Source organism: Prionailurus bengalensis, chromosome B1 (assembly GCF_016509475.1).
Source record: "Prionailurus bengalensis isolate Pbe53 chromosome B1, Fcat_Pben_1.1_paternal_pri, whole genome shotgun sequence".
NCBI lineage: Eukaryota > Metazoa > Chordata > Mammalia > Carnivora > Felidae > Prionailurus > Prionailurus bengalensis.
The window spans coordinates 70,407,288-70,431,583 of record NC_057344.1 but is presented as its reverse complement, the minus strand read 5'-3'; positions in this window follow the sequence as shown (position 1 = coordinate 70,431,583).

Here is a 24,296-nt window from a genome sequence, read left to right as displayed (position 1 = left end):
TATAAGCTATAAAAAGCCAAAGGAATGGGGCACCTGGGTGGCTCAGTCGGTTGACCGTGGGACTTCGGCTCAGGTCACGATCTCGCGGTCTGTGAGTTCGATCCCCTGCATCTGGCTCTGTGCTGACAGCTCAGAGCCTGGAGCCTGCTTTGGATTCTGTCTCCCTGTTTCTCTGCCCCTCCCCCGCTCATGTTTTCTCTCTCTCTCTCTCTCTCTCTCTGTCAAAAATAAAACATTAAAAAAAAAAAACAAACCAAAGGAAGATGAATGAATATATGAAATAAAAATATTTTCACCAATTCAATATCTCCTGTAGGTCAATAAAAATGTGAATCACATGAAAACTTTTTTTCACATAATTTCAAGTACTTTCTATTTTCGAGGAGGCTATAAATACTTTTTAAAAATTACTAAGACTTTCCAAAATGAATCTGTATAATACGCAAAATTATTTAAAATTGTTTGCGGGGCGCCTGGGTGGCTCAGTCGGTTAAGCGTCTGACTTCGGCTCAGGTCACGATCTCGCGGTATGTGAGTTCGAGCCCCGCGTCGGGCTCTGTGCTGACTGCTCAGAGCCTGGAGCCTGTTTCAGATTCTGTGTCTCCCTCTCTCTCTGACCCTCCCCCGTTCATGCTGTGTCTCTCTCTGTCTCAAAAATAAATAAACGTTAAAAAAAAATTAAAAAAAAAATTGTTTGCTAAGTAAAACAAAACCTTCTAAGATATTGACCCCTAAAAATTTGAGATTGACTCACGGTGTGTTTTTAGAATATCTACAGGTCCATCAAAACCACAACAAAAATATCTCTGCCATAGAGAAATCTGAGATGACACCACTTTTATGTATCACTGGATGTACTTTGTTTTTCTAATCAAATGCATACCTCTGTGTAAATATTTAGAACTAGAAAAAGACAGGTAAAACTGTATTTTATATATGCAGTTCTTTGAAAAAGAAAGTTCTAAATCAAGGCCATACAACTTGTAGAGTTTGGAGTTTTATTTCATTAAATTTTATGTCAGGCACATAACAGGGAATTGGAATAAGGGAACAGGGAATTGGATATCACTTTGGATTCTGGCTTTTCCATTATGCTGGAATTCTGGAAAATTTACTTAAAATTCAAACCTTACTAACAAAAATTAGCATTATATCTACCCAGACTTACTGTTGTGAGAATTAAATAATAATAATAATAACAATAATAGAAATTATAATACTGATAATGGAGTTGTAATTTTATAGATAACATTTATTAAATGCCTTTGATATGCCAGAATCTTTTTTTTTTTCAACGTTTATTTATTTTTGGGACAGAGAGAGACAGAGCATGAACGGGGGAGGGGCAGAGAGAGAGGGAGACACAGAATCGGAAACAGGCTCCAGGCTCTGAGCCATCAACCCAGAGCCCGACGCGGGGCTCGAACTCACGGACCGCGAGATCGTGACCTGGCTGAAGTCGGACGCCTAACCGACTGCGCCACCCAGGCGCCCCGATATGCCAGAATCTTTGACAAATATTTTAAATATATTGTGTCATTTAATTATCAGAAAACTGTATGTAGATGCCTATTTCCTACGTTAAGAAGTTTAGACCATAAAAGAGTTAAAAATGTTAAGCAATTTGCACCAGATAATAGTTGCCTCAACACAGAATTCATAATATATGAAGCTACAATTCAAGAAATAATTATAAAAAAAGTTTCTTCTTTCACAGAGACTAGAACATGATAAGTACTCAATGGGTGTCATTACTTCTCTGCTCTTTTATTTTTTATTTTTTTTAATATGAAATTTATTGTCAAATTGGCTTCCATACAACACCCAGTGCTCATCCCAACAGGTGCCCTCCTCAATGCCCATCACCCACTTTCCCCTCCCTCCTACTCCCCATCAACCCTCAGTCTTCTATTTCATCAATAATTCTTTTTGGCTTATGAGAAAGGAGTTATGACAGAGGGTGTTGGAAACACTGAGGCCAGGGTTCAGTAATTTTGCAACATAGTCCAAATCTATTAAAGCAGAGAGAAGAACACACATTGTCAAGTAATTATTAGAAGTTAATTATTACTATTAGAATTTTGATCCTTTCTCAAAACAATAAAAAATGATTTGGTTCTTTTCAATATGATAACATTGATCTATTTCAAACAGCTTAAGCCCAGGGAAATATGTGCATTTCCCCAAGAGATTTGGGGATAATAAGCACTTTTTTATATCTTTAATAGTCTAGAAAGGCAATAAGAATTGCTACAGATGATGCCTTTGTCTTACCTCCACTCAACCTAGATATGCAGGGGACAGTCTGTGAAAGGTTCTTCCTTTCTTTCTTTCTTTCTTTCTTTCTTTCTTTCTTTCTTTCTTTCTTCCTTTCTTTCTTTCTTTCTTTCTTTCTTTCTTTCTTTCTTTCCTTCTTTCTTTCTCGGGGTGACCAAGAGATTTCCATCCCATCCCCACCTCCTGTGACACACTCATGCACACACACACACGCGCGCGCACACACACACACACACACGTGCTACAGAGCTATATATTTTTACTATTTTTTTTTTCCAAATGTAGGTTCCAGGGGTCACATAAACATATTCATTTTATTATTTGAAGATAGTCTATTTCTAAATTTTGTTCCGAATCTAAATATTTCTCGTTACTCCAGAGTCTGTTTCCACTGCATTTATATTTCTATTCTAAATACTTCACATTTCTATTCTAAATAATTATTCTTTCATTGCTTATATATGTGTTGATAAATCTTTAAATGATGTTCAAAATATTTTCCCATTTGTTACCAATAAAATCATTTAAATCTTATTAAATTTTGATCCTACTTATCAAATAACTTTAATATAAAAATATTATTTCTTGACCTACAATTCCTGGCAAACCAAGATAAATGTAATTAGAGATAAATTATTTTTCTTACATATTTGGGTCACTGTTTTACTGCTTGTTTCCCTATCAATTCAAGTTCATGTAATTACTTGGTAAATCTTCCTAAAACAGTAGTACTATGATGAAAACATATGACAAAAAGAAAGAGGGTAAAAGTACTCAGCACACTCAAGTGGAAAAGAACAAAATTAAGGCAATGAGGGAATTGCAAACCCATCAATACATTAGTTTTTGGAAAACACATGGGAACAAATATATGAAATAATAAACATTTAAACATTTATTATGTAAATGATTTTTAAAGTCTATTTCATGGCATTATCCTTAATTAAAACAGAATGAGGAAAATAAATACAGATGTTAAAAGTACCTTGGTATTTCCTTTGGATAAGTACCCCTAAAGTAAGATTGCTGTATCACAAGGTAGTTCTATTTTTAATTTCTTTTTTTTTTAACTTTTTTGTTTTTCTTTTTAATTGTATTTATTTATTTTGAGAGAGATAGAGAGACAGAGAGACAGAGAGTGAGAGAGAGAGAGAAAGAGTGCTCATGTAGGGGAGGGGGAGAGAGAGAGGGAGTCCCAAGTGGGCTCACCCTATCAGTCCAAAGCCCTAAGATGGGCTCTATCTCACAAATCATGAGATCGTGACCTGAGCTAAAATCAAGAGTTGGACACTTAACCAGCTGAGCCACCCAGGAGCCCTTTATTTTTAATTTTCTGAGAAACCACTATACTGTTTTCCATAATGGCTATACCAATTTACATTCATGCCATTCTAATAGGTGTGAGGTAATATCACATTGTAATCTTAATACACATTTCCCTGATGATTGACAATGTTGAACACCTTTTCATATACCTGCTGGCCATCTGTTTATCTTCTCTTGAGAAATGTCTATTGAGGTTCTCTCTCCATTTTTTAAGTAGGTTGCATGTGTTTCTCATGTTAAGTTGTATAAGTTCCTTGTATATTTTGGATATTTAATCCCTTATCCGATATGTGGTTTGCAAGAATTTTCCCTTATTCTGTAAGAATGGATAGTTACCTTTGCTGTGAAGAAGATATTTAGTTTGGGGGCACCTGGATGACTCAGTTAAGCGTATGACTTCGGCTCAGATCATGATCTCACAACTTATCGATTCAAACCCCACATCAGGCTCTGTGCTGACAGCTCAGAGCCTGGAGCCTGCTTCAGATTCTGTGTCTCCCTCTATCTCTGCCCCTCCCCTGCACGTGCTCTCTCTCTCTCTCTCTCTCTCTCTCTCTCAAAAATAAAAAAAAGTTAAAAGACTTTAAAGAAGGTATTTAGTTTGATGCAATCCTATTGTATGTATCTTTCTACTTTTGTTGTGTGTATTTGATGTTATATCCAAAAAAATTATTGCCAAGAACAATGTCAAGGAACCTTTCCCTGTTTTCTTATAGTAGTTTTACAGTTTCAACTCTTATATTTAAGTTTTTCCTCCAATTTTGATTTGGTTTACAGTGTGAGATAAGGGTCCAATTTTATTATTCTGTATTTAGATATCCAATTTTCTCAACACCATTTATTGAAGATTATCCTTTCCTATTGTATATTCTCAGAAGACTAGTGAGCTGTAAATGTGTGGATCTCAAAGGATGTCTGCACTCCCATGTTCACTGTAGCATTGTTCACAATAGCCAAGATATGGAGACAATCTAAATGTCAATCGAATGAATGAAAAAATATTATATATATTTTATATCAAATTTTATGTAAAATATATTTATGAAAGATATATATCCTGCAAAATTATTTTGGTATTTTGTCTGTAAAACAAATGCATTAATTATATAACAGTATAATTTTCTATGTTTTCATCAAATACTATCAGAAGGCTATGTGTATAATTTTCTTCTAACTGTAAAACTCTGATTTGACTTAAAGAATGAATGTACTTTTGCACCACGTGGGTGCTAAATAAGCCACTTGTTAAATTGAGGTATAATTAACAAATAAGAATTGTGTATATTTCAGGTGTACAACTTGATGTTTTGATATACATATACATGGTGAAATGACCACAATTAAGCTAATTAGCATATCCATCACCTCGCATAGTTACAATTTTCTTATATTGTGTGTTTGCTGAGAACTCACAATCAACCCTCTTAGCAAATTTCAAGTACACAATACACTATTGTTAAATTTACTCATCATGCTGCACATTAGATGATATAAAAACTTATTTATCTTGCATACTGAACCTTTGTATCTTTTGACCAACATCTCCCCATTGGCATCTTCCCACTACCTTGGCAACCACCATTCTACTGTCTGCTTCTGTGAGTTTGGCTATATATATTAGATTCCACATATAAGTGAGATTATGCTGTATTTGTCTTTCTGTGTCTTGTTTATTTCACTTAGCATAATGTTTTCCAGTTTCATCCATGTTGTTGCAAATGACATGATTTCCTTTTTCTTAAAGGCCAAGTAATATACTATATTCTCTCTCTCTCTCTCTCTCTCTCTCTCTCTCTCTCTTTCTGTCTCGTTGCAGGATTTGTGGGTGATCAGCAATGCAATTTCACCTTTCTATGAAATCATCAAAAGGAAAGAAAAGTGTCATTGGATAGGTTCCTTATAGGTTTCCTTAATAGTTGCATGGAAAGAAAAAGATTCACTGAGCCAACAGATAGCAGTGATTCTGCTAGTGATAGTGAAAGTCGTCCTACACAATAACCTTCCTCTCTTTTGTCTCCCTCACACCAGTCACGAAGGTTTTCAAAGGTAAGCACAGGTTAATTTGTTTATTTTTCTTTAAATTTGTATTTTCTTTATTATTTTGTATTATATTACAGTATCATAATCATTTTTAAAATGAATATTTTGTGTTGTGAAACGAACCATCTAGGTTTCCATTATTTCCTATGGGGAAATTTGCTTTGCATTAATTCCAATGGGGAATATACAAGTGCTTTGGATTACAAGCATGTTTCTGGAACGAATTATGCTTGCAAACCAACATTTTACTATATATGTAAATGGTAATTATCTTCTTCGTCCTTCATTACTTTAAGGATTTTCTAAAGTAATGATGGAAAAGATGGAAATCATAAAAATTATGCACAGAATTTAATTTAATTCAATTTAAATGTGGTCTGCTTATCAACAAAGTTACCACCTTTAAAACAAACAAACCAAAAAACCCCACCTGTTCATCTATGTAATGGAACATTGAAATTGAAAGACCCAGAAATTGAAGAACTCCTTGCTACTCAAAGGGTGGTCTATGGACCTACAATACGGATATCACTTGACTTTATTAGAATTGAAGAATCACATCTACACTTCAGGCTTCCTGGATCAGAATCTATATTTTAACAAGACACTGAGGTGGTTTAAATGTACATTATATTATGAGAATACAGCAACATGATACTTTTAGGTAAGTTCAAGTTTTCTGAGCTCAGTCATGCAGTTCTGAAACACAAATTGGTACCTAGCACAGACTCTGGACCCTATGAGCAAAATGTGTTTAGGTCAGCCTTTACCAACTGTTCGATGTTAACATTATATAGAGAAAAGTTCTTTAATATTATACAAAGTAAAGAAAACATAATTAAAATAAGTTTCACATGATGTCAATTATTGTATGATTATATCAATTATTATGTCAATTATTGGGTACAATAGCAATAGTACTCAAACCCAGGAGACACTTTGACAGTAACTTATACATATACACATAAGGTATTTAAGTTGAAAGTATTGCTTTACCGCTGAAACACTAAAGCTGTGGGAATCACTTAACATATCTTTTCACTTTTCCAGTTTTCTCAGACCTCTGATCCCAAAGTTTCTCTGGTCTACCTTCAGAAAATTTCATTTTGACAATATAAACTAGATTATTACAATTCATTTATAAATATTTACATCACCCACCCAAGTTTTGAGACATGCTAAAAAAGTAAATTTAGCTTCAACTTTGCAATTGAGTATGGAAAACAGGAAAGTTGGATGTTGATCAATAAAGGGACAGATTCCAAATGCAAAGGAAATTTAGCTACTAAAACAACTACATTGGTTTTATATCTTAAGACATTCAAGCTTTTTTTTTTTACAAATAGTAATCACATGAGAATTAAAACCTTCAAGATAGAAGATTTATACTCATAACAATATTTTCATATCACACTATTGGCATGGAGAATTATCTCTTAAAATATATACAGTATAATTAATAACACTGTACTGCATATTTGAACGTCGCTAAGATAATAAATCTTAAAAGTTCTCATCACAAGAATGAAATTTTATAACCATGTGTGGTAATAGATATTAAATAGACTTACTATGGTGATCCTTTGCAATTTATACAAATTATGAATTTTTATGTTGTACACCTGAAACTAATATATTGTTGTGTTTCAATTATACCTTAATAAAAAATAATTAAATGAAATAGGTATAGTATTTAAAATAGATTAAAATCAAGGTCTATGGCTTCAATATCTTTCATATCTCAGAGATTAAAAATAAACACTGCTATGTTGAATTAAATATTTGTATGACATAAAATGTTGTTATAACATAAACATAATTAATGATCTACCTGACCTTTCTGACTTTGACCCTGATAAACCATGAAATTATGCATAAGAAACTCCACCTTCACCTGTACTGTCCTCACTTTAATTAATGGAGAAGATATAATCAACTATAACATTTTTGGTGACTGTTTAAACGTAGACCAAAATTTAAGTAATAAGCAAGACTAAAAAAGAACACTTGTTTGAACTTGGAAGATACCAGTAAAAAGTTTCAGCGACTGGAGGCTTAACTGGGAATTTTGGATGCATACAGAATACTGAAGAGAGGAAAATTTTACATTAATTTTCAAATTTATTATTCACCCAGGACTTTTTTTTTTACCATGACCCAAATGGAAGTTAGGACATTTAAGGACTGACATCTTAACAACCTAATTCTGCAGCTAAATAAAACCCCGAAGGCACAGTTGTGCTCCACTCATCTAGGTTACCTGGCGGAAACAAAAAATAACTTCTATGATTATAGGGTAATAAAGCCACAGAAAATTATTGGAAAATTAATTAATAGCATCTAAAACTTCACAGACTCCTGAATATGCATTAGTTAAAAACTCTTAAAAGTATACCACCAAGGGTGGGGAATTAGAGGATTTTAGATTTTGTGTAAAAATATTCTTATGAATCAAATACTGGAAATACATTTTTCTAGACCAGGGTTCTCAGTGAAGGTGTGTCAACAGAACCACCTGGACCTGATTATTAAAAAAATAGGTTCTGAGCATTGTTTTGTTTGTTGGTTTGTTTGTTGGTTTGTTTTTTAAAGTTCTGTTGTGGTTCTATGTGCTCCCAAGCTTAAAAACCATTGGTCTAGACATGGAGGAGAGTCTCTCAAAAAAGACAAGATTAATTTCCGGCGTATTTATATCAGTTGATAATCCTGATTATTCATTTATCAAACACTTATGAAACATTCACAAAATGAAGTTATTGGGCAAGGTTCAGGGGGCACAAGAGTAAAAAATGAAACATATCCCTGCCCTCAAGCTTCTTTTGTTCCAGTGGAAGACCCAGCCTACCAAAGAGATGATCTCAGTATAGTGCTCAGAAAACATTAAGAAGGTGCTACCTGGGACCGTGATGGAGTTAGGTGAATAGGAGTGGGAATGGTGAACAAAGGACATCAAGGACAGAAATAAAAATGAGTGAGCAAAGACTTGGAGCAAGATGGACTGTAACTGGGTCATCTGAGAGCTGCAAGTGGCAGTAGGCTCATGACATTCTTCATAGGGCAGCATACTCAGAAGTATCAGCTTTATCTGGGAAGCCACAGGGTAAGTTTAAATGATTTAAAGAATAGGAAGGAAATGAGACACAATAAAGAATCAGACAATGTTATTCAAACAACTCTTTTACTACTCTGTGGTTAATAATAAAGACCATTTCCATAATTTTAATAGTTTCCCTCTAATGAGTGTGAATGTTCCTCAAAACAAGTTTCACGAGTTAGCCCTTTTAATATTCTCCCCCTCTTACAGAGGCATAGAGATTTTAAGCAACCCCCAAAGGTCACAGAGGTGGCAGAATTCAAGCCAGGAATCAGGCTCCAAAGTCTGCACTTCATCACCATGCTAATAATGATTCACATTTCTAAAAATCTCATTTTGTGATTTTTTTTTCTACCATAGCACTTTCATTATTTTATTTATTGATATAAAGATATTAATATTATTGTTTTAACTATTACCTGTGATTTCCAAATTAAGAAACGGAATTTTAACACTTAAATTAGTTTTGATATTCTCATTTCTTTGAAATCTTGATTTCAAATTTATTTATTATCACCATTTAATTCATTTTTTTTCACAGTGAACAGGAAGAAATGTAGTTTTTACTATCCAGAATTCTGTTAGCATTACTTTTTTTACCCCTGGAAAAATAGACTGTAGGCTTTGATTGTAAAATTGTGGGGGTTTTTCTCCCTTCATATTTGTCATGGGTGAATTCTATTTAATTTCCATTTATAAAACACAAGGAATTAACAGGATGGGTCTCTTAGTTGCTTCTAAACTGATCCTAAACTCCAATAGTGGAGCTTTGCTGCAAAGCAGAAAAGGTGCTATATCTTTTGCTGCCATCCTTCCCACTCATGGAGAGATTGTACAAGATACTGTCTGCTTTGATTCTGTTTCCTGCCTCCAGAAACGATTCCACTAGAGATAGTGTAATGGCATGGGCTGGGAAAATAGACTAGTTCTTTTTTCTTTTATGCCCAGAAGGGTGACTTGCACATGAAGAATCTTATTAAGTGCTTTTAACAGAGTGACAAACCAAAAATCGGAGTAAGTGCTAAGATTGTTTCAACGGTCTAAAAAAACAATCTTCTTGGAAGTTCACTTCAAGCATCTCAGTTTCTAAGCTTCTTGGGGGCAGAGATTCTATTTGAGAATTTGTTGGGGGCCAGTAATTAGAGTGTAGTTATTAATTTAAAATAACTGAACACAGACTTAAAGTGCAATTGATAGTGAGAATACAGTGATCTGCAACAGCAGAGTATTAGGGCCAGAAGTAACAGCATGTGCAAATATCCTGTGGGTGGGGAAAATGAAGAAATACATGGAATAGATTTGGCACCGATACAGCTGTGCAAATTAAATAGAAACACTGTCCAGCATAGTTCTTCTACCTCCAAATGCTTAGTTTCCTTCATCGATGTGGAAAGCTCTAGTTTTCAATTTTTTCTCTTGTGTTATGGAAAGTTTTATTATGTATGCATCCCTAGTTCTCACCAAGTATGAGCCATTGCCTTTGGGAATGAAAACAACAACAACAACAAAAAACACTGAGGAGTAATCACAGTATTTCTTGTGTCTGTTGTGTTTTTTCTTCTTTTTTTTACCCTCCAAAAATATTAATTTAGTATTTACTCTATTAAGAACAACTGGCAGGAGCACCTGGGTGGCTCAGTTGGTTGAGCACTGGACTCTCGAATTCTGCCCAGGTCACCATCTCATGATTTGTGGGCCCAAGCCCCGCATCGGGGTTGGTGCCCAGTGTGGAGCCTGCTTGGTATTCTCTCTCTCTCTCTCTCTCTCTTCCTTTGCCCCTCTCCCCTGCACGTTCTTCCTTTCTAAATAAATAAATTAAACATAAAAAAAAAGAGTAACTGGCAGATTTCCTGGTCAGCCAAATCACAGACTGACACAATTAATGATGGAACAGTTTACTGTCCTTAAAATAAACCTTTTTACTATTCCTCCAATAAACCTTACTTTTTTTTATATTACTTCAAAAATATTTGCCTTCTCTACAAATTTAATCACGATTGCCATCAGCTTACTCATTTTTACATTTTACTCACTAGCTAGCTATTTTACATTTAAATTTTTTTCTAACCAACCCATTGAGAATGCATAGAACACACACACTGATGCTAATATTTATTTGAGTATTTGAATATTGCCTGTAGCTTGAGCATAGGAGGCCTGCTTAGGAAGCAATTCTAAATGTAAGTGCTAACTTATAAGCGTGTGGAAAATGTGGGTGGGTAACTTCTGTGTGTAAGAGGTTTTCTCAGTATGTATCACCTTTTCAGAATTTGTGGAATATAAATAATTATTGGTGAGAAAAACAGTTTGTTGGAAGTCTTAAATCAGTTCAATGAATATTTTAGCTTCTGTTGTAATTTCTTGACAGATCAAAAATCTTATCTGAAGGAAGAAGCATTTGGGTTATAATTTATTGTCTGCATTTCTGATCTTTAGAGCTCCCTCCTACCGCAGCATTTCATAGGAAAGTCTTCAAGCAGTCTGGGAAGTATAGACATCGACCTGAGGCTACTTAGTCACTGTAACAGATTATCATGGACATTTATCAACATGTGAGAACAGCACCCATTATTTATTCCTATAGATCTGATCATTTTATGTGGTGAAATTAACAAAATGACCTTGTGAGGTTCGTTCCTTTTAGCTGAACAAATCTCTCAGTCCTCTAACAAAGGACACAAAGGCAGCTTAGTGCTGAAGATGAAACAGCAGACATGAGTCCTTGTCCTAATCATCCTATCTTACCCTGAATATAATTATGCCTTAAATTTGCATTCATAACAGAAAACCTGTGACAGGATCTACTTCCATATTTGAATTTTAAAAAAAAAGCAAAACTCTGTACAGTACTTGGCAAAAGAGTGCTTAATGTACTATTTATTTATAGATATGTGCTACTTCCACTTATTATATGTAAAAACAACCAGCCAGCCATCTGCTGTACAAAACACAGACAGTGCAGATAAACTGTTTGGTATATCTAGTTTTCAGGGTTCCAGAAATGGTGCTACTAGCTCAGATGAGATTCAAGTGCTGTGTGTAGGCAGAAAGTATGCATTCAACCTGCCTAGCAACAGACCTTGACACCTGCCATATTACAGGCACATGTGGCTGAAATTCACCCTGCTGGCTGATGGGCTTCCTCCTTGGAAGAATGTTAACTGTCCGTCATTATATACTTTACAGTATTCAGCAATGTAAAAGTTAAGTGAGAACAGAAACTGGCCAATAATCTAGACTGAATTGTAATTTAGACAAATAAAACAAAAACAAAAACAAAAGCCCCAACAAATATGTCTATGTGACACAGGCAAAAAGTTCTACAGAAGGACTCGGGAAGGGATTGACTGAAGAACTGTTTGCTGTGAGGGGGCCGAGGAAAGAATCCTGAATAAATATCCAGGGACTTGGAAGTGAAAAAAAAAAAAAGAAAAAGAAAAAAGCACTGTGGTATCATGAGTTTTGGTTGAGCAAATGAGCAGTAGTCAAGCAGATCTTTTGACCTAATTATTTTTTCCTTGCACTTTACCTTCTTGGAATGTTTGTACAATGTCTGAAATTGGTCCTGACAAAATTTATTATAGAAAGAAATATCAGCTGGAGAATAATATCTTGGTAACATTAAAAAGATTCATACTTGCTCAGTGTAATTAAATGTAAAGTTCAGGAGAGCTTGCTGTGTTTTTCAACAGATTCTGATCTTTTAGTAGACTTTCAATATCGAATAGATGAAAGAATGGTTGTGGTTAGTTCATCCACTCCACAGAATTCAGATTTCATCTGGTTATTAATGAATGAATAACAAACCACCAGTCATGAAGAGAGAAGTAATGAGGATCCATATGTGGAAGCATTACTTTAATGATTCACTCTGGTCATGAATGCACCCATGGATCCCTGGATATTTGATGCATACTGAATAGCATGTGTGGAGAAAAGTCTTTGAGATTCACCAAAGTAATGTCTATCACCATTTGTTTTTATTTGTATTTACATTGAGACCAAAACACTGGAGCAAGGTGTATTTCTTAATCCTTATATTATGCTCATGGTTTAACAGAATCTACCTATTAAAATCTCCATTTGGTTAGATAGGGAAAATGGCCTATTTAACATCTATGCAAGAATTATGTAAAAAGTGGAAAAGAGATGTGAAGTTATCAGGTCAATGTAGGATAAATAAAAGCACTCAGTGAATTGTAACTATCATTTACTTTAATGCTATTATTACTAGTTGAAAGTAAATTTTTAAGAGTTCTTACTCAGACATTGCTTTGTATTATTAATGTTACTATCTTTTTTCATTATATCTCAGACATCAAAAGATTATGTCTATATACATGTAGATGTTTATATGTAAGGTAAATGAAATATAATGATTAATGTTAAACATCCATGTTTCTACCCCTCGCTAACAAAATAAAATACTAATAGAACTGTCTTAGCTTCTGTTCATATGTTAAATGGTGATTTATATTGTCTCTTCACCAGCATGCTTATTCATCTTTTGTTTATTTTTTAAGTTGAGTTTTTTTGTCATTTTCTTGTTAATTTGTCAGTGTTCTTTATATATTCTAAATACTAATATTTTAATGTGTATTTAATGTAAATATCTTCTTCCAGTTCGTAGCTTATGTTTTTATACTTTTTAATAGTGGCTTCTGATGAAGAGAAATTTTTACTTTAAATTATCAAAATTTATCAATCATTTCCTTACTGTTTATTACAGACACAAGTGTTTCCTGAAATCTTTCCTTACTCTGATTTCATATGGTCCCATATTTGTTCATATAATTTATTGAGTACCAATTGTGTGCCAGGCATTTTCTAGAGCCTTAAGTATATCACTAGATAAAATTCCTGAATGTTTTATTTTCTTCTTTCTCATGTAAGTGTTCAACTTACCTGAAGTTGAATTTTTGTTTTTTGTGTGAAATATGGAGCAACTTTGTTGATTTTGGGAAAGTCTAATCAATGACTAGAGAGCACTAGTTGGAGAAAATGATATTCTTTTCTCACTGAACTGCAGTATGGCCTCTGTAACAAATGAAGTATTCATACATATGCAGAAATATTTCTGTGCTCACTGCAATGTTCAGTTTATCTCTTTTTTATCCTTATATCAATAACATATTCTCTGAATTACTGCAGCATTATAATAAACCTTCACATTTTGTAGGCAAGTCTCTCCAATGTGCCATTTTTTATGAATATTTTGTATATTCTGAGCCCTGTGCTTTGCCATATAAATTTTACATCAGTCTTAGCAAGTCCCACACAGATAATAGAATTTTAATAGGAATTGCATTTTACTTATAAGTCAATGTTTAAAAACTGGCCTATTTATTACAGCCATGAACATGGTGTATTTCTATTTTGCACAGGTCTTTAAAAATGGCGTTCGGTAGAGTTCTATAACTATCTTTAAAAATATCTTACACCATTTCTTAAGCATCATTCCTGGATGATTTCACAAGATTACGCTATTACACTGTACGTTTCATTTAAATTTGTTCTCTTTTCGCTGGCCTATAGCATGCAGTCAATTTTTACATCACTTGTCTTCTTGTAAGCTCTCATATTAATTGACACCTTATGTCTAGAGTATTTAGGATTTTCTATGTAAGCAACCATATCACTGAAAATATTGTTATACTTTTTTTTCCCAATACTTAGATATCTTATTTTTGTTTCTTTGACTTTTGTGACAGCTAGAACACTAATAAAATAAGTAATATATTTGTATATAAGCATATATTATATAATAAGCATACTTGTCTTGTTCCCAGTGTTAAATAGAACATTTCTAACATTTTTACCATTATTTTTTTCTATTGTTTTTTGGTAGGTTCCCTTTAGTTAGGATGGGGATGCTTCTTTTTATTTTATTTTATTGTCATTTTTTTTCCTATCATTAATGAGTATTGAATTTTATTGCAAGCTTTTACAGGATAATTGGGTGTTCACTGAAATTTTCACTTTTAACTTGTTAATGTGGTAAATGACTAAAATAGTCAGGATAGGTTAAACTGTAAAAAGAAATAACCACAGAACTCAGTAACTTAACAAAGATTTATTTCTTGCTCAGTGTTTATCTCAGATTTGCTGCAGTTGTATCTCATGTTGTCTTCAACCCAAATCTACTGATGGAACAGCTTCCATGTGGAACACTGTTGGTTTGGTAAAAGAAACATAATCATGGGTAAGGCCAGGCTGCCTCTTGAAGTTTTTGCCTAACAATGCATTTACAGTTCATCATCTAAAGCAAACTACATGTCTCGGGCTGACATATATGATATGGGAAAGTATGATTCTTTTCCAAGTGATGGCAATAGATATACAGGAAAAATAATACTGTCTGGCACAATATTTTAAGACATTTTGTATTGTTGGGGCACCTGGGTGGCTTAGTTAAGTGTCAGACTCTTGATCTCTGCTCAGGTCTTGATCTCGGGGTTGAGAGGTCAAGCTCTGCACTGGGCGTGAAACCTACTGAAATAAACAAACAAAACAAAAGAACCTCACATTTTCTACCATTGAACCAACCTTGCGGTGTTCTAATAAATTCATTTCATTTAGGGTATATTTTAATAAACCTGGATACAGTGTGCAATTTTCTGGGTGGTATTTTTATCTTTGTTCTTAAGCAAAGTTGTCCTCTATCTTAAACTTTTTTGTATTATCTTTTTCTGTTGAGGATCAAGATAAGCCTACTAAATTGAAATTTTCTGGTTTCTGCAAAGGTTTCTATAAAGTTGGAATAGTTCCCTCCTTTAAAGTATGACTGAGGACAGTGTTTCCTTTTGTAAAGATTTTAAGTTGTTTATCTTTTCATGATTATGGGATGTTTATGTTTTCTAGTTTGTGTGTGTGTGTGTGTGTGTGTGTGTGGAGTCATTTTAAAATTATATTTGTCTAGATTTTTAAATATGTTCAAAGTATTTTATAGTATTCCCATATTATTTTTGTATTTTTTATTATATAGTCGTATCCCACTTTAATTCATACTATTGTTTATATGTGCATTCTGTGTCTTTGCTTGATTATTCTTGTTAGTTTAAAATTTTACTAGGCTTAAAATAACATATTTTTCATTCTGGTTGATTTTTGCTTGTTCTTTGCTTTCCATTTCATTAATTCCTGCTATTATAATCATTATCTCGGTTCTACTTTTCTTGGATGTCCCTTCAGCTGAACATTTGGCTGAATTCAACTTCAGCATGTATTTTCTTCTGACATTTAAGGCCCTATGTTTTCCTTCAATTGCTAATTTACCTGCATCATAAAAGATTTGATTTGCTGTGTACTCACCATTTTGGGTAATTCCAAATCACTTTTTAATTTTCCTATTACTTATTTGACCCATAGGTAATTGTGTTTTATAGTTTTAAATATATTGGATTATTAATTTTGCTGTTATTGTTATTGATGTGGAACTTCATTGCTTTGTGACCCTAGTCTGTGGTCTTTGTTATGCTAATTGTTTAGAAATTACTCCATATCTTGGTTCCTATAACTTTGAAGAAATTATTCATCAGTGCTGAAGAAAAAATACGTTACATAATTGCTATGCATGTTTCTACCTATGTGTAGTAATAAAACTTATTAATTATATTTACCAATTTACATATAATTTTTAGTCTCTTAGTTTCCTTTTAAGATTATTTATATCTTTTATTTATGTGTTTGTTTGTTTGTTTATTTATTTATTTATTTTGAGAGAGACAGAGAGAGAGAGAGAGGTCTGGGGAAAGTCAGGGAGAGAGGAAGAGAGAGAACCCCAAGCAGTCTCAGTGCTCTCAGTGCTCTCAGTGCAAAGCCAACTTGGGGCTTGAACTCATGAATGACCAGATCATGACCTGAGCTGAAATCAAGAGTTGGATGCTTAACCTATTGAGCCACGTTGGTGCTCCAAGCCTTTTAGTTTAAAAAAAATTTTTAACGTTTATTTATTTTTGAGACAGAGAGAGAGAGACAGAGCATGAACAGGGGAGGGCCAGAGAGAGAGGGAGACACAGGATCTGAAGCAAGCTCCAGGCTCTGAGCTGTCAGCACAGAGCCCCACGCGGGGCTGGAACTGACAGAACGAGAGATCATGACCTGAGCCAAAGTCGGTCGCTTAACCGACTGAGCCACCCAGGTGCCCCTTAGCCTTTTAGTTTTTATCTACTTGACTTGTTTACTTGTGTTTGAATCTTCTCCATAATGGAAAATGTGCCAAGTTATCCTTGTAGTGATAACACTTATTTGCTCATGCTTAAATCTATTTGTAAGGTGAATAGAAATCAAGCCCATCGGTTTTCATGATTTTTAAGTGCACAGTAAAGCCAATAAGTAAACTAACATACATATAATAACAAAAAAAGAGAGACAATAGTAAAATTTGTGAATCGTGTTTTTATTTTAAATCTCTCAGCCTAAAGCAAATTGCTCCTTTCAATATGGATATTTGTATTGTGTAAGTTTAATAGTATAAGAAATTTTGTTTGCGCTTGGTATAAATTCCCAAATTTCCAGGTAAGAGCTAAGATTTCCAAAAAAGAAAAGAAAAGAAAAGAAAAGAAAGCAAAGCAAACAAAAAACAAAACAAAAATAACCCCAAGATTTTGTTTTTCAGAGCCTACTTCCATTAGTTCAAATAAGATTATTGTAGAGTTTATGTGATATCTCTTGATATGTTTTAGGCCAAAGTCCATCCTGCCAGTTGACTGTTGATACTTTTGCATGTGCCAGGTGCTACACTGTTCTCTGGACCACTATTTTCTGTATTTTTGATGTTAGAGGATTTATTTTGTTTTTATGTATAATCTGTAATATTCTAAATGGGGTATAAAATTACACAATATGAAGTTGGTATAGCAAAATACTATGTTAATAGTGAGAGAGAAATGTAAAATAAATATAAAAATAAAATACATAATGAATAATAGGCCTAGAATATCAGTCTTAAAGTCTAAAATCTTATTAATGGTGATAATAATTAATAGCCAACAACTTTGTAGAGTTTATTGTTCCTGTCACTATTCTAAGTACCATATATATATATATATATATATATATATATATATATATATTTAATATATATAACAATCTGACAATGGAGATACTATTTCTCATTTGAAAAATGAGAAAACTAAGAGGTAAAGTCAGCCCATTCATGATGTCAGAGCCATTAGGAGCTGTTAAAATCTCTAGAACCCATATTCTGAATGACATTTCATAATTCAATATAAATATTGTGCCATTGCATATATCCAGGTCATGGTTTCTTACATAAATAAAATATTTCAGGAACCAATTGGCATAAATACGCAAATGTATGAAAATATACATAAAGAAAATTGAAATGCTTTTACAAACTACAATTTGACTTTTATAAACCTTACTGTTTCAATTTCAAATGCTGTACATATATGTACAGAATCTTAAGCAAACTAAAACTTACTGCTCATAAGATAACTACATGCAATTAAATTTATGTTTTCCAATGAGTAAAGAGAAAATCTGATTAATTATCGACCTGATTTCTCATTACTTTCCAACCATGCAGAAAGCCCCAAGCAAGTGTTTGTCATGAATACATAAGAATTGCTAAAATTGAGAGACCGAATAAATAAGGTGATAACAAAAAGGAGCTGAGAGCCACATATACACATTTTAAAACCAAAAGTATATTAAAAGCAATGTATTTACACAAATTCAGTATTCTGGTGTGAGTCTGACCATTAACTAGCTGTGTAACTTTGTATCGGTTACGTACCCTATGTAGAACTCAGATTTCCTCATAGGGGAATAGAATAAATCATCCTTTCTAGATTTCATTTATTTCTCAGTGATGTTCTGGAATAAAGTTAGCCTCTGGAGAAGAGGCTAACCTGTATGTGAGAAGTAAGAGCCTCACAAGTATATTGGGGAGTGGACACAGAAAGCCACATTTCCAGGTGCACTTTAAGGCTTTAGTGACCCATTTTCTGACCAAAGTAATCGGGAAAGTGAACACTAAATTTCAGCCATTTATTATATAGTTTTTCTCTGTATTGTCATTTTCTTTCTTGGCATTTTTAAAATGTTTCTTGGGTATATAGCCATATGAACTCCAGGATTGGTCAATTAATAACTATTCCTATCTAGACCTCATAAAGCTGGAAATTGAGGTAGCAGAATAATATAGGATTGTCTTTCCCCCCATTCTAACTAGTTATTATCTCTTATAACAAGTCATCTTGTATTTCTAAATACAAAGTCACACAAGAAGAATGTGTCTGCTTTTGGAGGCAACTATATGAAATCCCGATTTCTGGAAATGTGGCTATTGCCAGGACTTTGCATAGTTCTGGTTCACTGAATAACGCATACTCCTTCACAGACAGGCTTTTCATTCTCAGAAAACAGCCTTCTGGGTCAGTTGCTATTTTTGAGCCAGATTATTTTCTAGAAAATGCCTTTTTCCTCTGACTCTTATTTCTGTGTTAGAAAGGGAAATTTCTACACATTTATAGGGACATTTACATCTAGATCACATCTTTTCATATTACCTCAAGCCAAACAACGTTCTTTTGTCCTGCATTTCCCTAATTTCCCTTCAATTGTCTTTAATTTGGGTATAAAAAACTTGTGGATAGAGCAGGAACTAGATACATGGTTTTAGGTGATGTGAACTAATGTAAAATCTGAATTTCGAAGTGGTAATTGCATACAGAGGTCAAATACACATTATTACACTGAAGAAAAAAGAAAGAAAACTGGCCTGGCTTTGCCGATTTGGGTCCTAATTTCGCGTGGTCTGGCATGGGAAGAATGAGATTGTGTTCTTTATTTTGTTCTACGTTAATCTTAATTATTGTCTGGAATTATTAGGAGGCCAAACGATGATTCTAAATTCTTTGAAAGGTAAGCACATCCTTTGTATAACCTTGTTAGCGCAATGCAGTAATTTATGTTTCTTTATGTGTGTGTATATCCAGGGAGTTCAATCTAGTCGTTGGCCCCCAAGTTGTGAGCATTAAAGTTAGCACTTTTTTTTTTCCCCAGAACTGAAAGGACTTGCAGTTATCTTTCCATTGAGTGTGTTTTACCTCTAGTAAGCATCCCTTTAATTGGATTTTCATTTGGAATACTTAGGTTTATTCTCATTTGAATTGATCTTTTATTTTTTAATTTTTCCCATTAGCATTACACACCAGCTGACATCTGGTTGCTTTCACATTCACCGTGACACTTTCATTTCCTTTAACGCTAACATTATTACCTGAGTGTGTGCTTCACAAGCCCACTGGGCAGGCCCGACTCTGTTAGCCTGAACTACCTTTCCTCAATACGCGCTTAGTATCCGATCATTTCTCCTTTAGTGCTTAGAGTTCTTCAGAGATGGTGACAATAAAAAACTAGAGCATTGCGATGAGCCTACCACATAATCATAACCGTCCCTGAGCATTGGTTTAATAATATAAAACTTCACAAATGCAATTTCCCATTGCACTTTGAGATGTTATGAAGAGCACTTTTTTTTTAATTGTTGTTGCCATTATTAGTAGTATTAAGGTAGGAGATTTGGAGTTGTAAAAACAAATTAAAATAATGCAAGCGTTTTCTGAATGTGAAAACCTATCTCCTGGCCAATAAACATTAATTGATGTCAACTATATAACTGAATTTCGTAGCAAATAAAATGTTGCACAAAAATCGCTGCCGAGTTGCACAACAAGGAATGTGCTTTCAGTGTAGAATCCAATCAGAAGGAGTTCTTTCTGTGAGAGAATAGAATATTACTCTGATCATTACAGCAGAGAAAAATGCTGATGTTGCCAAAGGTGCTGGATACAGCATCAGAATCTCAGACCGAGAGTATAATGCTACCGTGCCACAAAAACTGACCGTGTGGTTTTTGGTGTTAGCACACCCAGCAAAAAATCCCTGAATCTAGTGAAGAATTCAGAAAAAAATCTATACATATATATATGAAAATCAATGGATTAAAAACTTGGTCCCTGAGGTGAATTTTGAAAAATCAATGCAAAATATGCAAAAGTTACAAACACTGGGAGATGCCAGAAAAACCTTGCGATAGGTGTTGAAACAAAGAAGTGAACCAGGGATGAAGATAATCCTGAGGAACGTAGAGAAGCTGACTCCCTAGCTGCTCTGGGTCCAGAGTCCCATCGAAACAAGGAGAGACTGAACACTGACATGTGAACACAGTGAACTGACGTGATCCTTTTTCAACAAATCTTATCATGATTAAAATGTTACCAGTTAGTCAAATACAGCCAATGAACCCTGGGTCTCAGTGTATGTTCAAGCATTTCCCAACAGGTATTTTTGCAATCTTTGTTCAGTTCTGTACTAAAGACTTCTGGTTTTTGCTATATTATGACTACATTACAGAATGATATATTAACTAGACTTTACTTTTTTGTGTGTTTGTGCTGCAATTAAAAGAACATTGTGCTTGTCCCATCCACTACTGACCATTCATCATAAAAGGTATCTTACCCCTATTCTTAACTTCCTTGCCATCTAGGACAATGCCTCTCCCTCTATAAAATTTTATTACTGAAATATCACTTTAGTCTCAAGAGAACCTCTCCACTTTATCTTGAAATGTGTATTTTCATTGTCTTCTTCGACACTCGGGTACTCACTCACTCATTTCTGATATGCTCCCATTCCATGGCCAAAACTAGTTCTCAGAAACACTATTTATTTCCAGATCATTCAAAAAATTTTTATATATATAGTGTCTTTCCTGATTTAGTTATTAATTTAACAAATGCTTCTATATCTTTGAAGTAAAACAGAAAGAACTGCAGAAATAAGTCAAGGTAGAAAAGTATGAACTTGGCAGCCAAAAGATCTTGGAATGATAACTTTTTTACTTACTGGTTATATGCCTTTTTCACCTTCATGATCCACAGCTTGCTTATACGGACAAAAAGTGATAATACCAGGCTTATAAATGTGTTGAACATTCTATAGCAAACAAAAAACAGTACAGTGAAGTGGACATTTGATGATCTTTTCAATAAATGATACAAGTCAAGTAAGATATCCATATAAACAAAAATGAGCCAAGACCCTTACTTCTTACCACATTAATTTAAATTTTTTTTACATTTATTTATTTTTGATAGAGAGAGACAGAGCACAGCAGGGGAGGGCAGAGAGAGAAGGAGACACAGAATCCAAAGCAGACTCCAGGCTCCGAGCTGTCAGCACAGAGCCCGACTCAGGGCTCAAACTCATGAACTGTGAGATCATGACCTGAGCGAAGTTGGATGCCCAACCGAGTCACCCAGACGCCCCTAAGATTTCCTCTCAATACCCTTTTTCAACCCTGTGTTTCATTCTTTTTTATGATGGTTCTAGTTTCAGAGCCTCACTGGTATAATATTTCTAGGAAATGAGCCTCTCTTCTGTGTGGCTACATCATTTGCCTGGCCATATGTATTTGCCTGGCTATATGTCATAGGAAACCTCTCTGAACTTGAGAATAAAAAAAGAAATAGAATATTAGATGTCAAGGGAATTCTCTGAATCACTATACAGTCAAATAGAAATACTTTGAGACATTTCTATTGATTAGAATGGATATCCTTCATAATAAAGTATCACTACATATTTAGGTATTTTTAGCTTACTGCAATTGGATATCATGAAATAAATGTCTATTTGCTCTATTTTTTCCTCAACTAGCATGAATTTATGGTCAAAAAATGTAGAATTAATGCTATTATTCTAAATGTTTCAAAATTTTTATTTATCCTAAATGTGATGTAGCTACTCTAAGACACACACACACACACACACACACACACACACACACATTCCTCTCTTAACTGCCACTAAAATGCACCTTAGCCTTAATCTTCACTGCAGATGGCATCTCCAACAGAAAGAAGTTATTTAGAAAAAAACAACTTACCACCTCAATGTTAGAAGGATTGTGATAATAAAATGGAATCGCACTTTCTACATGTGAAGGTTATATGGTGACTACCATAGTTATCACACTATTTCTCAAGTGGATGATTTAGCGCAGTACTGAAAAGGCAGTTTGCTGAAACACTGGGTGAGAATTCATGTCTCAAAAGCCACAGGAGATCCAGAGCAATAGCATATGGCCTATCTCTGGAATATTAGCACACTTATTTCTGTGGAGAAAGAAATAGGTCAGTATTTTATAAGTGCAACTGCAAATAGATATTAATATTTCAAAAAGAATCAATTTCACTTACCCACAAAATCTTTTGACTTAAAAATTGTAAAATTTCCTAAGTACCATTAATTTGTCAAGAGATCCCATTATTTTTGACTTATATAATGGAAGAGATATTTCCAATTGTATCTTTGGAAACATAAGGAAGGATTATTTAAAAAAAACTTGATTTAAAAACTAGTTATACAAAAAGAGTTATTCATTTTATTTTTTTAAATGTTTTTACTGTTTATTCATTTTTGAGAGAGAGACAGACAGAGCATGTGTGGTAAAGGGGCAGAGAGAAAGGGAGAAACAGAACTGGAAGCAGGCTCCAGGCCCTGAGCTGTCAGCACAGAGCCCGATGTGGAGCTCGAACACACGAACTGCAAGATCATGACCTGAGCTGAAGTCGGACGCTTAACCGATTGAGCCACCCAGGCGCCCCAAGTTATTCTTTACATTTGTACGGTTTATCATTTCAAATGAACTATCCAGGTATGATTTTGTACTGTGCAAATCATTAGTGTGTTTAGAAAATTATTTCAAGTTTATGGGAGATGCAGTTAAAAGAAATTGTATATGAATTCTGTAGTCGTTTTCTTAGTCAGCTTTGGCTGTTATAGCAACATACCATAGGCTGGTGACTTAAACAATAGAAATATTTCTCACAGTTGTGGAGACTAAGGATTCCAAGATCAGGATGCCAGCATGGTCGAGTTCTGGTGAGGACCCTCTTCTCGGCTTGTAGGTAGCTGCCTTTTTGATATATCTTCACATGGCAGAGAGAGCGAGCTCCCTGATCTCTTCTTATAAAGGCATTAATCCATGATGAAGATACTCAAGACTTGATCTAAATCTATTTATCTCCCAAAGACCCACCTGGTAATACCATCCCATTAGGGGTAGGGATTCAACATATGAATTTTGAAAGGATGCAAACATTGAAGTCCTAACAGGAGGACAACAGGCGAAGAAGTTAAGAACATAATTTTTGAAACTGGTATAAACTTTCCCAAGGGTTGTTTCATTTGCCATTCTCTGCTAAGAATGTTTAGATTTTGCACACTATGCTGCTATGATATCAGTTATGCTGAACTCCACTGGTGCAACAGTGATGTATCATCCCTGATTCATCATTGACCACAACTCAGCTCATTAGCAAGAGGGCCCTATGGCCAGAGCTGACAGATTCTGGTAAAAGTTTTAGAAGAGATGGACCCTCCATTTGACTTAATCTACTTTATAGTACTATATTATATGTCATTGCATTGGAATACCCAAGTATTTTCAGAGATTTGTGACTTACAGTTTTATAGATGACAAACTACAGCTCTGAAAAGTTAGTGGCTCAGTCATAGTAAA